General features: G+C 43.0%; 1 long non-coding RNA gene across 1 annotated transcript; it reads right to left on the minus strand.

The window, feature by feature from the left end:
- Nucleotides 1–5,475: 5,475 nt before the first annotated feature.
- LOC148721589 (uncharacterized) lies at nt 5,476–7,649 on the minus strand. Its single transcript, XR_015992290.1, has 2 exons — nt 7,530–7,649; nt 5,476–6,765 (listed from the first exon to the last, which is right to left on the minus strand). It is a non-coding gene; the product is annotated as an uncharacterized LOC148721589 (long non-coding RNA).
- Between the last annotated feature and the right edge of the window lie 5,102 nt (nt 7,650–12,751).

Raw genomic sequence — 12,751 nt, forward strand, 5'->3', positions numbered from 1 at the left:
TATTATAATAATTATTTTACCTTACAGTAGTTTTGTTTCTTAAAAATTTGTTTTCTAGTAGTACCAAGATGGTAATGTTACTTTGTGAATCAGGGAGCTAAATAAATCAGAAGTATTCTGTTAGCTCAGTACATTTTATGTTGCAGATGGCATTAAGTTAGTAAAGAAAGAAAAAAAAAAGCAAAAATAAATAAAATAAAATGATTATTGAGGGAAAAGCAGCTTAAAAAAAAGGCATACTACAAATTATTCATTACTGTAATGAGAAATACTTGTTGGGAAAGTAAAACTATTGCTCAGAAATAAAATTACAGCTTCTCAGAAAAAAAAATTACAAACTAAGGTGGAAAGTGAAAACTTCTTTATTATCATTATAATGGACATTTTTTACTTAAAGCATACCTCGGTTTATTCTTCCTCTAGTTGAGCCAGTCTTTGTACCTTTGGGGGCTTCAGTCCTATACATGTTACAGTCGTTGGTTTTTTGGCCAACTATGATACATACAGTAACTAGTGGGGATAGGGTGGCCGTGCTACACGGGCATGTTGTCTTCTTTTCGGCGAATCGGACAGAAATGCCGTTGACATGCCAATTTATACGGTTCAAGCCACCGCTTTACAAACCTGATAGTGCAGCGTCCTCGGATCACCGCTTCAACCATTCAAAAATCGTCTCACTTTTAGCCTTGGTGCATAAGCTCTTTTATAAACAAAACTTAGTTGCCACGGATCCGCCAGCGAAAAACAACAATTTCATATCGTGTGCAACTTCAGTTCGGCTTTGGCAAATTATATAATTGAGCTTAAGAACTGTCCAAAATGTGAGCCGAGTTACAAAGCTAAGTTTACAGTATTCTTTCTAAGTTTTGACTTTTTACGCTGTCGATTTGACTCACGGCGAAAAACATTGTAAAAGCTATCGGCATTTCATGGTTTCGTTGAGGTGTCCGCTGACCAATAAAATACTGTATCGTGCCTTAAAAAACGTATTTCTGCGGTGTCGTGCCTGGGCGCCGTGGGACAGAGGTTGTCCTCGACCGCTGTACAGCTAACCACTATGATCTATCGGCGCAGGTTCCATAATACGAAAACTGACTGAGGGGTAAAGCGTTCATGTTAGGTCCATATCATGTCCCAATAACTAATATACATTAATACTACGTATTATTACCTTCATGTATGTAGCCCGATATGTCCTACATAACCTTGTTCTATCAGTTACCTTTGATCTCCCTCATTAACCCACCCATGTTCATGTTTAGCCATGTTCTACCACGTTCACCCTCATGTAGCCTAGTTAACCCATGTTCTACCACGTTTACCCCCATCTACCCTTGTTTAGCCATGTTCTACCACGTTCACCCTAATCTACCCTAGTTAACCCATGTTCTACCACGTTTACCCCCATCTACCATAGGTAACCCATGTTCTACCACGTTAACCCTCATCTAGCCTAGTTAACCCATGTTCTACCACGTTCACCCTCATCTACCCTAGTAAACCCATGTTCTACCACGTTTACCCCCATCTACCCTTGTTTAGCCATGTTCTACCTCGTTCACCCTCATATACCCTAGTTAACCCATGTTCTACCACGTTTACCCCCATCTACCCTTGTTTAGCCATGTTCTACCTCGTTCACCCTCATATACCCTAGTTAACCCATGTTCTACCACGTTTACCCCCATCTACCCTTGTTTAGCCATGTTCTACCACGTTCACCCTCATCTATCCTAGTTAAGCCATGTTCTATCACGTTCACCCCCATCTACCATATGTAACTCATGTTTTACCACGTTTACCCCCATCTACCATAGGTAACCCATGTTCTACCACGTTCACCCTCATCTAGCCTAGTTAACCCGTGTTCTACCACGTTCACCCCCATCTACCATAGCTAACCTATGTTCTACCACGTTCACCCTCATCTACCCTAGTTAACCCATGTTCTACCACGTTTACCCCCATCTACCCTTGTTTAGCCATGTTCTACCACGTTCACCCTCATCTACCCTAGTTGACCCATGTTCTACCACGTTTACCCCCATCTACCATAGGTAACCCATGTTCTACCACGTTCACCCTCATCTAGCCTAGTTAACCCATGTTCTACCACGTTTATCCCCATCTACACTTGTTTAGCCATGTTCTACCACGTTCACCCTCATCTATCCTAGTTAACCCATGTTCCATCACGTTCACCCTCATCTACCATAGGTAACCCATGTTCTACCACGTTCACCCTCATCTACCCTAGTTAACCCACGTTCTACCACGTTTACCCCCATCTACCCTTGTTTAGCCATGTTCTACCACGTTCACCCTCATATACCCTAGTTAACCCATATTCTACCACGTTTACCCCCATCTACCCTTGTTTAGCCATGTTCTACCACGTTCACCCTCATCTACCCTAGTTAACCCATGTTCTACCACGTTTACCCCCATCTACCATAGGTAACCCATGTTCTACGACGTTCACCCTCATCTAGCCTAGTTAACCCATGTTCTACCACGTTCACCCTCATCTAGCCTAGTTAACCCATGTTCTACCACGTTTATCCCCATCTACACTTGTTTAGCCATGTTCTACCACGTTCACCCTCATCTATCCTAGTTAACCCATGTTCTATCACGTTCACCCCCATCTACCATAGGTAACCCATGTTCTACCACGTTCACCCTCATCTACCCTAGTTAACCCACGTTCTACCACGTTTACACCCATCTACCCTTGTTTAGCCATATTCTACCACGTTCACCCTCATCTACCCTAGTTAACCCACGTTCTACCACGTTTACCCCCATCTACCCTTGTTTAGCCATGTTCTACCATGTTCACCCTCATCTATCCTAGTTAACCCATGTTCAATCACGTTCACCCCCATCTACCATAGGTAACCCATGTTCTACCACGTTCACCCTCATCTAGCCTAGTTAACCCATGTTCTATCACGTTCACCCCCATCTATCATAGGTAACCCATGTTCTACCACGTTCACCCTCATCTAGCCTAGTTAACCCATGTTCTACCACGTTCACCCTCATCTACCCTGATTAACCCACGTTCTACCACGTTTACCCCCATCTACCCTTGTTTAGCCATGTTCTACCACGTTCACCCTCATCTACCCTAGTTAACCCATGTTCTACCACGTTTACCCCCATCTACCCTTGTTTAGCCATGTTCTACCGCGTTCACCCTCATAAACCCTAGTTAACCCATGTTCTACCACGTTTACCCCCATCTACCCTTGTTTAGCCAAGTTCTACCACGTTCACCCTCATCTATCCTAGTTAACCCATATTCTATCACGTTTACCCCCATCTACCCTTGTTTAGCCATGTTCTATCACGTTCACCCTCATCTACCCTAGTTAACCCATGTTCTACCACGTTCACCCTCATCTACCCTTGTTTAGCCATGTTCTATCACGTTCACCCTCATCTAGCCTAGTTAACCCATGTTCTACCACGTTCACCCTCATCTACCATAGTTAACCCATGTTCTACCACGTTCACCCTCATCTATCATAGGTAACCCCTGTTCTACCACGTTCACCCTCATCTACCCTAGTTAACCCATGTTCTACCACGTTTACCCCCATCTACCCTAGTTAACTCATGTTCTACCACGTTCACCCTCATCTACCCTAGTTAACCCACGTTCTACCACGTTTACCCCCCATCTACCCTTGTTTAGCCATGTTCTACCACGTTCACCCTCATCTATCCTAGTTAACCCATGTTCTACCACGTTTACCCCCATCTACCCTTGTTTAGCCATGTTCTATCACGTTCACCCTAATCTACCCTAGTTAACCCATGTTCTACCACGTTCACCCTCATCTACCCTAGTTAACCCACGTTCTACCACGTTTAGCCCTATTTACCCTTGTTTAGCCATGTTCTATCACGTTCACCCTCATCTACCCTAGTTAACCCATGTTCTACCACGTTCACCCTCATCTAGCCTAGTTAACCCATGTTCTACCACGTTCACCCTCATCTACCCTAGTTAACCCATGTTCTACCACGTTTACCCCCATCTACCCGTGTTTAGCCATGTTCTACCACGTTCACCCTCATCTATCCTAGTTAACCCATGTTCTATCACGTTCACCCCCATCTACCATAGGTAACCCATGTTCTACCACGTTCACCCTCATCTAGCCTAGTTAACCCAAGTTCTACCACGTTTACCCCCATCTACCATAGGTAACCCATGTTCTACCACGTTCACCCTCATCTAGCCTAGTTAACCCATGTTCTACCACGTTTACCCCCATCTACCCTTGTGACAAATTTTTATTCGTTGCTTTTTACAAGTTTAATCAAAGTTACAAATCTAACTGATTTTGAGTTATCTGCTGAAAACAGATATCTTGTTAACCAAGCGCGAGGGCCCTACTGGGAGAATATTGGCACGAGGTCTAGAGAGGACGGACGGAGCGCAGTGAGGTCTGTACAAAATAGACCTAGGACCGATATTCTTCCAGTACGTTCCCGAGTAAGCTTGGTTAATAAGAGATTTATTATATGACTGAAGTTCGAAGGGACACAAGTGCGGTATCTTTCGGTACCATTCGGGAAAATGCCCTTCCAATACTGAGACAATATTTACCGGCAATGGAGCATTTTGATTGTTTGATATTATTTATTGGCCCTCTGACTGCCCGAGTCTTGTAATAAATTTCCTTATTATAAACTTTTGTAATTAGTTCAAAAGCCTCAAGCCAAAAGCCCTTTAATCTTTCATCTGGATAAGCTGCACAGATAGCTACCAAGTTGGCGCACAAACCAAAAAAAGATTCAGTGTACGCTCGTCTCAATTCGGGCTTACATAATAAGTGCACTGCTCGTTTGATTTTTCCGCTACGATGCCTATATCTCCTGCGTTCGGCTCATTTAGAACCTTAAGAATGACCCCTTCGCACCACTTAAACTTTTGAAAATTGGGAAAAGAAGCGTTAAGTAGCGCTTCCAAAGTAGATTGAAAATCCCTTTACATTTTCTTTTATTTTCCTCTGAATGGAAGGAGATAAAAGCCATGAGCAACCCTTCTAAAGCTGTACTTTATTCATACTGTTCCCATAGACTTAATGCTGTCTTTTTCACCCTGTACATCTCCGTTGCCTCTTTCTCTTCAGCGTAACATCGCTCGTTTATCATTTTATCTTGTAAAAAGTTCTTGAAGTAAAAATTTGACTTGATTGTAATACGTTTCAGGTTTGGATGGACATTATAAGGGACTAGATATTCGATTGATTACGCACTTACAAAAGCATTGATTAATTTTTTTTTCTGGGGAAAAGATGCCTAACTAAAGTGTTTTTCGCAAAAGTTTAGATAAGAAACCTCGGGAATGGTGACGGGGTTCTTAACGATAACAAAACTCCCACTTCGAGCATTTATGCAATTTATTTACCCAAGAGAGAAACGCCCCTGGTATCACGACTAAGTAAAGTTACAAAGTAAAGTAATGCAAGTTTTTATTATTAACGTTTCTGTTTCTAACTGAAGTCCATGGAAGAAGTCTTGGAGTGAAATCTTTTAGGAAAAATCCAATCACCTAAAAGTATGACTTAACACAACAAAACTAACTTAACTACGGGTCACTATTATAAGCCGGCCAGATCTTTTTTTCTCTTTTACAGAGGACATTTCGCCACCAATCAGAACTTTAAACCAGATCGATCATTTCTCAGGCGGTACTGTATGTTCTGGTAAAATGTTTTTAATTGGTCTTAAAAAACCCATGTATTTATTTACAGGCTTATTGAACAACAAATCGACGGCTTACTAGTTCAATATTTTGCAAAACGAAACGAAACGAAACGAAACCAGGCGAGATGTAACGAGATTAAAACTATAATGCAGATATATTTTCCAATAAGTGAAAGGTGACTTTCACGAGGATTTGGATTAATCTTCAATCAATGAGAATCAACGAGAAGGATTTTTATTCATTTTGCAAAGCAGTAAGATAAGAAGATTTACTATTTTTTTGAAATCAACTATTTTCACCCTGCGGAGAAAACGTGACGCCTTTCATGTCACAAAAATACATTTAACCATGTCAAATCATTATTTTACCGAGGACTTTTGCCTTGGTTTTATTTCTTAAATCGTATCTAAGTAAATGCGATATGTACCATTTTCACCCTCCAATAACAATCTCTTTCTATTCATGCAGGTCATACAAATACGTTCAAAAGTCACTGTCCGAGGGCAAATATGCTATTTTAAAGAACATCAAAATTCCAAGGGGCAACTATCAGACCGATAAACACTCTATTGTCTTTATTGTTCACCACTAAATTTTCTTCCTCGCGCTACTTGAAAAACAGCCAAAACCCACTAAATGCAGATCAATCAAATATGTATTCATGCGTACAGCCTATCACAAATTTCATTAATTCGCAACTTTACATTGGCTAAATAATACGTTATACCGGTCATAATTGAAAAATAATTGTTTTACCGATCTGCCTAACTTCGCGGCCGTCAAAGCATTCTAATTTTTTCACTGATTTTCCGCGGGCTACGGGCCGATAATGTCTCTCCACGGATTAACACTATCGCTTCTCATTATCAATTTAAACCAGTACGAATCGGATAACATTTAGTGGTGAACTTTAATTCCCCTCAGCGGGTAGTAACGATGGTGCCATTCTCGTTTCACACGATAGGTTTAAACGCAATAGCGAATTAAGAAAGATCTTGGCCATCTCCACCTGCATTAACGTTCAGTATCTTCATTCCCTATCAACAACAACAACAACAACGACAATCATTACTTCTACTCTTGTATTTGTCAAGTTAGAAAACAATATATATATATCTTATTAACCAAGCGCGAGGGCCGTACTGGGAGAATATCGGCCCGAGGTCTTGACAGTACGGACCGAGCGCAGCGAGGTCCGTACAAAAAAGACCGAGGGCCGATATTCTTCCAGTACGGTCCCGAGCAAGGTTGGTTAATAAGAGATTTATTACACGACTGAAGTTCAAAGGGACACAAGTGTGGTATCATTCGGGACCATTCGGGACAGGTCCCGGTCCAATACTGAGAGAATATTGGACTGGCAATAAAGCATTTTGATTGGTTGATTTTAGTTATTGGCCCTCGGACTGCCCGAGTCGTGTAATAATGAAAAGAAACTTTCTTTTCAATATTGTATATCCAGATAGCCAATACTCTTGAAGAGTATTGGCTATCGGGAATAACCATAGGGACTAGCGGAGCCAGGTAATCAGTAGACAACAGCATTTAATGAAAATAAATTACTGATCAGCAAGAACATTATAGCATCAAATACATATTATACAAAATAATTTATATTAAGGCCTACAAAGGTCTACAGAATTTAACAGACAAATAACTAAGAAGATAATTTACGAAAAGACAGAATTGCAATCTAAGATGATATATAGAGGTGTGGTTCTAGGTTAACGTTTACACTAGATGATGCATTTAAAATTTAGCGTTTACATGTTTTTTGTACGCGGCCCTTGCTTTATCTAACCTTGCTTTGATGTCATCTTCTGTGCACCCAGGTACACATGAGCAACCAGGTACACTAAACTTTCTACCCTGCAAGTAACCAAACTATATTAAGAATAGACGCTGATCCAACTGCTCTAAAACTCATTTATGGCAAAATGTAATTTCTGTATCTTGCAGATTCTGAAATATCAGTAGAAGATGATTCTAAAGGCTGTTCTTGTGGTAAAAATATGGCAAGAGGAAGCAAATCATCGTGCCTTTCTGCCACACGTAAGGTTTGCCCTTGTGTGTGGAAAGGGATATCGTGTACCAGAAAGTGCAGGTGCAAAAACTGTGGCAATTTGAACCAGGATGTAAGAAACGAAGGGGAAGATTCAGCTGGTACAATGCCATATAGACACCTGAGCTGTAGATGTGGAGAAAGTATGGCAAAGAAGAGGGAAGATGCCAAAACATTCGCAGCCTGCAGGGATGGAGAAATAAAGTCCAAGTGCCCTTGCCTGAGAAATGGAAAGGGGTGCTCCCCTTCGTGCTACTGTGTCGGTTGCAAAAATGTGTACGGTGCCAGTTCGCGCCCTACCTCAAAGCCGTCAGGGGTGAAGAGAAAAAGATCACCCGGAATCCATAAAAGGCTGAAAGGATCAGAGTTCCTATCATCGACCGGAACGCCGCAAACACGCGGACCATAGACAAATTATGAGTCAGTTTTATTAGCAAGCGTAATAAAAGTTATAAATATAACAGATGTTGAACCATCTCCGGAAAACATTTCATCGCTATACAATTTTGTAATTAGGTCAAAATCATCAGGGCAAAAGCCCGTTCATCTGTTATCAAAAACAGCTGCGCAGATAACTGCCAAGTTGGCGCACATGCAAAAAAAAAGAGATGTAGTGTGCGCTCGTCTCAATCCAGAGCAACATGACTAGTGCACTACTCGAATTATTCGTTGTTATAGATGTTGCAAGAGTAACTAGTTCTCGTTAGGAAAATTAAACCTCCATGCTTTTGTTTAGAGAATAAGGCAATTCAGTTGGATTCTTTAGATTTTGATTATTTAGAGATTAGATTCATTACTGATAACATAAATCGCCTCCGTTCTCAGTGAATAAAGTTTCCTTTATTTTCCTCTTGAAGATGAGAGCAATAAGCAACTCCTATCTGCAGTAATGATTTTATTAAAAATGCATTTGAACATGTTTAACTTTGTTGTGAGCAGTGTTTGTAACTAGATGTATTAACGTAGGGACAAGCATCTTTAGCAATTATGTTAAACATATCTTCACTCCCTTCCACCTTCAAATTAACATGTGTAAAAGGGGATACATCCTGGTTAAAAAAGGTTTAATTAGGAAAAGGAATGTGTCTCTCCGTGAGCAGCCGTTGCTGGAGAGGAGGGTCAAGTGAACATCCTAAAAACGGCTGCAAGAAAGACAAGGGTAGATGAGGGCGAACGTGGTAGAACATGGCTAAAAAAGGGTAGATGGGGGTAAACGTGGTAGAACATGGGTTAACTAGGGTAGATGATGGTGGAAGGGGTAGAACAGGGGTTACCTAGGGTAGATGAGGGTGAACGTGGTAGAACATGGGTTAACTAGGGTAGATGGGGGTAAACGTGGGAGAACATGGGTTAACTAGGGTAGATGAGGGTGAACGTGGTAGAACATGGCTAAACAAGGGTAGATGGGGGTAAACGTGGTAGAACATGGGTTAACTAGGGTAGATGAGGGTGAACGTGGTAGAATATGGCTAAACAAGGGTAGATGGGGGTGAACGTGGTAGAACATGGGTTAACTAGGGTAGATAAGGGTGAACGTGATAGAACATGGCTAAACAAGGTAAGATGGGTGTAAACGTGGTAGAACATGGGTTAACTAGGGTAGATGAGGGTGAACGTGGTAGAACATGGCTAAACAGAGGTAGATGGGGGTAAACGTGGTAGAACATGGGTTAACTAGGCTAGATGAGGGTGAACGTGGCAGAACATGGGTTACCTATGGTAGATGGGGGTGAACGTAGTAGAACATGGGTTAACTAGGGTAGATGAGGGTGAACGTGGTAGAACATGGGTTAACTAGGGTAGATGAGGGTGAACGTGGTAGAACATGGCTAATCAAGGGTAGATGGGGGTAAACGTGGTAGAACGTGGGTCAACTAGGGTAGATGAGGGTGAACGTGGTAGAAAATGGGTTAACCATGGTAGATGGGGGTAAACGTGGTAGAACGTGGGTTAACTAGGGTAGATGAGGGTGAACGTGGTAGAACATGGCTAAACAAGGGTAGACGGGGGTAAACGTGGTAGAAAATGGGTTAACTAGGGTAGATGAGGGTGAACGTGGTAGAACATGGCTAAACAAGGGTAGATGAGGGTGAACGTGGTAGAACATGGGTTAACTAGGGTAGATGAGGGTGAACGTGGTAGAACATGGCTAAACAAGGGTAGAAGGGGGTGAACGTGGTAGAACATGAGTTAACTAGGGTAGATGAGGGTGAACGTGGTAGAACATGGCTAAACAAGGGTGCATGGGGTAAACGTGGTAGAACATGGCTAAACAAGGGTAGATGGGGGTAAACGTGGTAGAACATGGGTTAACTAGGGTAGATGAGGGTGAACGTGATAGAACATGGCTAATCAAGGGTAGATGAGGGTGAACGTGGTAGAACATGGCTAAACAAGGGTGCATGGGGTAAACGTGGTAGAACATGGCTAAACAAGGGTAGATGGGGGTAAACGTGGTAGAACATGGGTTAACTAGGGTAGATGAGGGTGAACGTGGTAGAACATGGCTAAACAAGGGTAGATGGGGGTAAACGTGGTAGAACATGGGTTAACTAGGGTAGATGAGGGTGAACGTGGTAGAACATGGCTAAACAGGGGTAGATGGGGGTGAACGTGGTAGAACATGGGTTAACTAGGGTAGATGAGGGTGAGCGTGATAGAACATGGCTAAACAAGGGTAGATGGGGGTGAACGTGGTAGAACATGGGTTAACTAGGGTAGATGAGGGTGAACGTGGTAGAACATGGCTAAACAAGGGTAGATGGGGGTGAACGTGGTAGAACATGGGTTAACTAGGGTAGATGAGGGTGAACGTGATAGAACATGGCTAAACAAGGGTAGATGGGGGTAAACGTGGTAGAACATGGGTTAACTAGGGTAGATGAGGGTGAACGTGGTAGAACATGGCTAAACAGAGGTAGATGGGGGTAAACGTGGTAGAACATGGGTTAACTAGGCTAGATGAGGGTGAACGTGGCAGAACATGGGTTACCTATGGTAGATGGGGGTGAACGTGGTAGAACATGGCTAAAAAAGGGTAGATGGGGGTAAACGTGGTAGAACATGGGTTAACTAGGGTAGATGATGGTGGAAGGGGTAGAACAGGGGTTACCTAGGGTAGATGAGGGTGAACGTGGTAGAACATGGGTTAACTAGGGTAGATGGGGGTAAACGTGGGAGAACATGGGTTAACTAGGGTAGATGAGGGTGAACGTGGTAGAACATGGCTAAACAAGGGTAGATGGGGGTAAACGTGGTAGAACATGGGTTAACTAGGGTAGATGAGGGTGAACGTGGTAGAATATGGCTAAACAAGGGTAGATGGGGGTGAACGTGGTAGAACATGGGTTAACTAGGGTAGATAAGGGTGAACGTGATAGAACATGGCTAAACAAGGTAAGATGGGTGTAAACGTGGTAGAACATGGGTTAACTAGGGTAGATGAGGGTGAACGTGGTAGAACATGGCTAAACAGAGGTAGATGGGGGTAAACGTGGTAGAACATGGGTTAACTAGGCTAGATGAGGGTGAACGTGGCAGAACATGGGTTACCTATGGTAGATGGGGGTGAACGTAGTAGAACATGGGTTAACTAGGGTAGATGAGGGTGAACGTGGTAGAACATGGGTTAACTAGGGTAGATGAGGGTGAACGTGGTAGAACATGGCTAAACAAGGGTAGATGGGGGTAAACGTGGTAGAACGTGGGTCAACTAGGGTAGATGAGGGTGAACGTGGTAGAAAATGGGTTAACCATGGTAGATGGGGGTAAACGTGGTAGAACGTGGGTTAACTAGGGTAGATGAGGGTGAACGTGGTAGAACATGGCTAAACAAGGGTAGACGGCGGTAAACGTGGTAGAAAATGGGTTAACTAGGGTAGATAAGGGTGAACGTGGTAGAACATGGCTAAACAAGGGTAGATGAGGGTGAACGTGGTAGAACATGGGTTAACTAGGGTAGATGAGGGTGAACGTGGTAGAACATGGCTAAACAAGGGTAGAAGGGGGTGAACGTGGTAGAACATGAGTTAACTAGGGTAGATGAGGGTGAACGTGGTAGAACATGGCTAAACAAGGGTGCATGGGGTAAACGTGGTAGAACATGGCTAAACAAAGGTAGATGGGGGTAAACGTGGTAGAACATGGGTTAACTAGGGTAGATGAGGGTGAACGTGATAGAACATGGCTAATCAAGGGTAGATGAGGGTGAACGTGGTAGAACATGGCTAAACAAGGGTGCATGGGGTAAACGTGGTAGAACATGGCTAAACAAGGGTAGATGGGGGTAAACGTGGTAGAACATGGGTTAACTAGGGTAGATGAGGGTGAACGTGGTAGAACATGGCTAAACAAGGGTAGATGGGGGTAAACGTGGTAGAACATGGGTTAACTAGGGTAGATGAGGGTGAACGTGGTAGAACATGGCTAAACAGGGGTAGATGGGGGTGAACGTGGTAGAACATGGGTTAACTAGGGTAGATGAGGGTGAGCGTGATAGAACATGGCTAAACAAGGGTAGATGGGGGTGAACGTGGTAGAACATGGGTTAACTAGGGTAGATGAGGGTGAACGTGGTAGAACATGGCTAAACAAGGGTAGATGGGGGTGAACGTGGTAGAACATGGGTTAACTAGGGTAGATGAGGGTGAACGTGATAGAACATGGCTAAACAAGGGTAGATGGGGGTAAACGTGGTAGAACATGGGTTAACTAGGGTAGATGAGGGTGAACGTGGTAGAACATGGCTAAACAGGGGTAGATGGGGGTAAACGTGGTAGAACATGGGTTAACTAGGCTAGATGAGGGTGAACGTGGCAGAACATGGGTTACCTATGGTAGATGGGGGTGAACGTAGTAGAACATGGGTTAACTAGGGTAGATGAGGGTGAACGTGGTAGAACATGGCTAAACAAGGGTAGAAGGGGGTGAACGTGGTAGAACATGAGTTAACTAGGGTAGAT

This window comes from Stylophora pistillata, chromosome 10 (assembly GCF_964205215.1).
Source record: "Stylophora pistillata chromosome 10, jaStyPist1.2, whole genome shotgun sequence".
NCBI lineage: Eukaryota > Metazoa > Cnidaria > Anthozoa > Scleractinia > Pocilloporidae > Stylophora > Stylophora pistillata.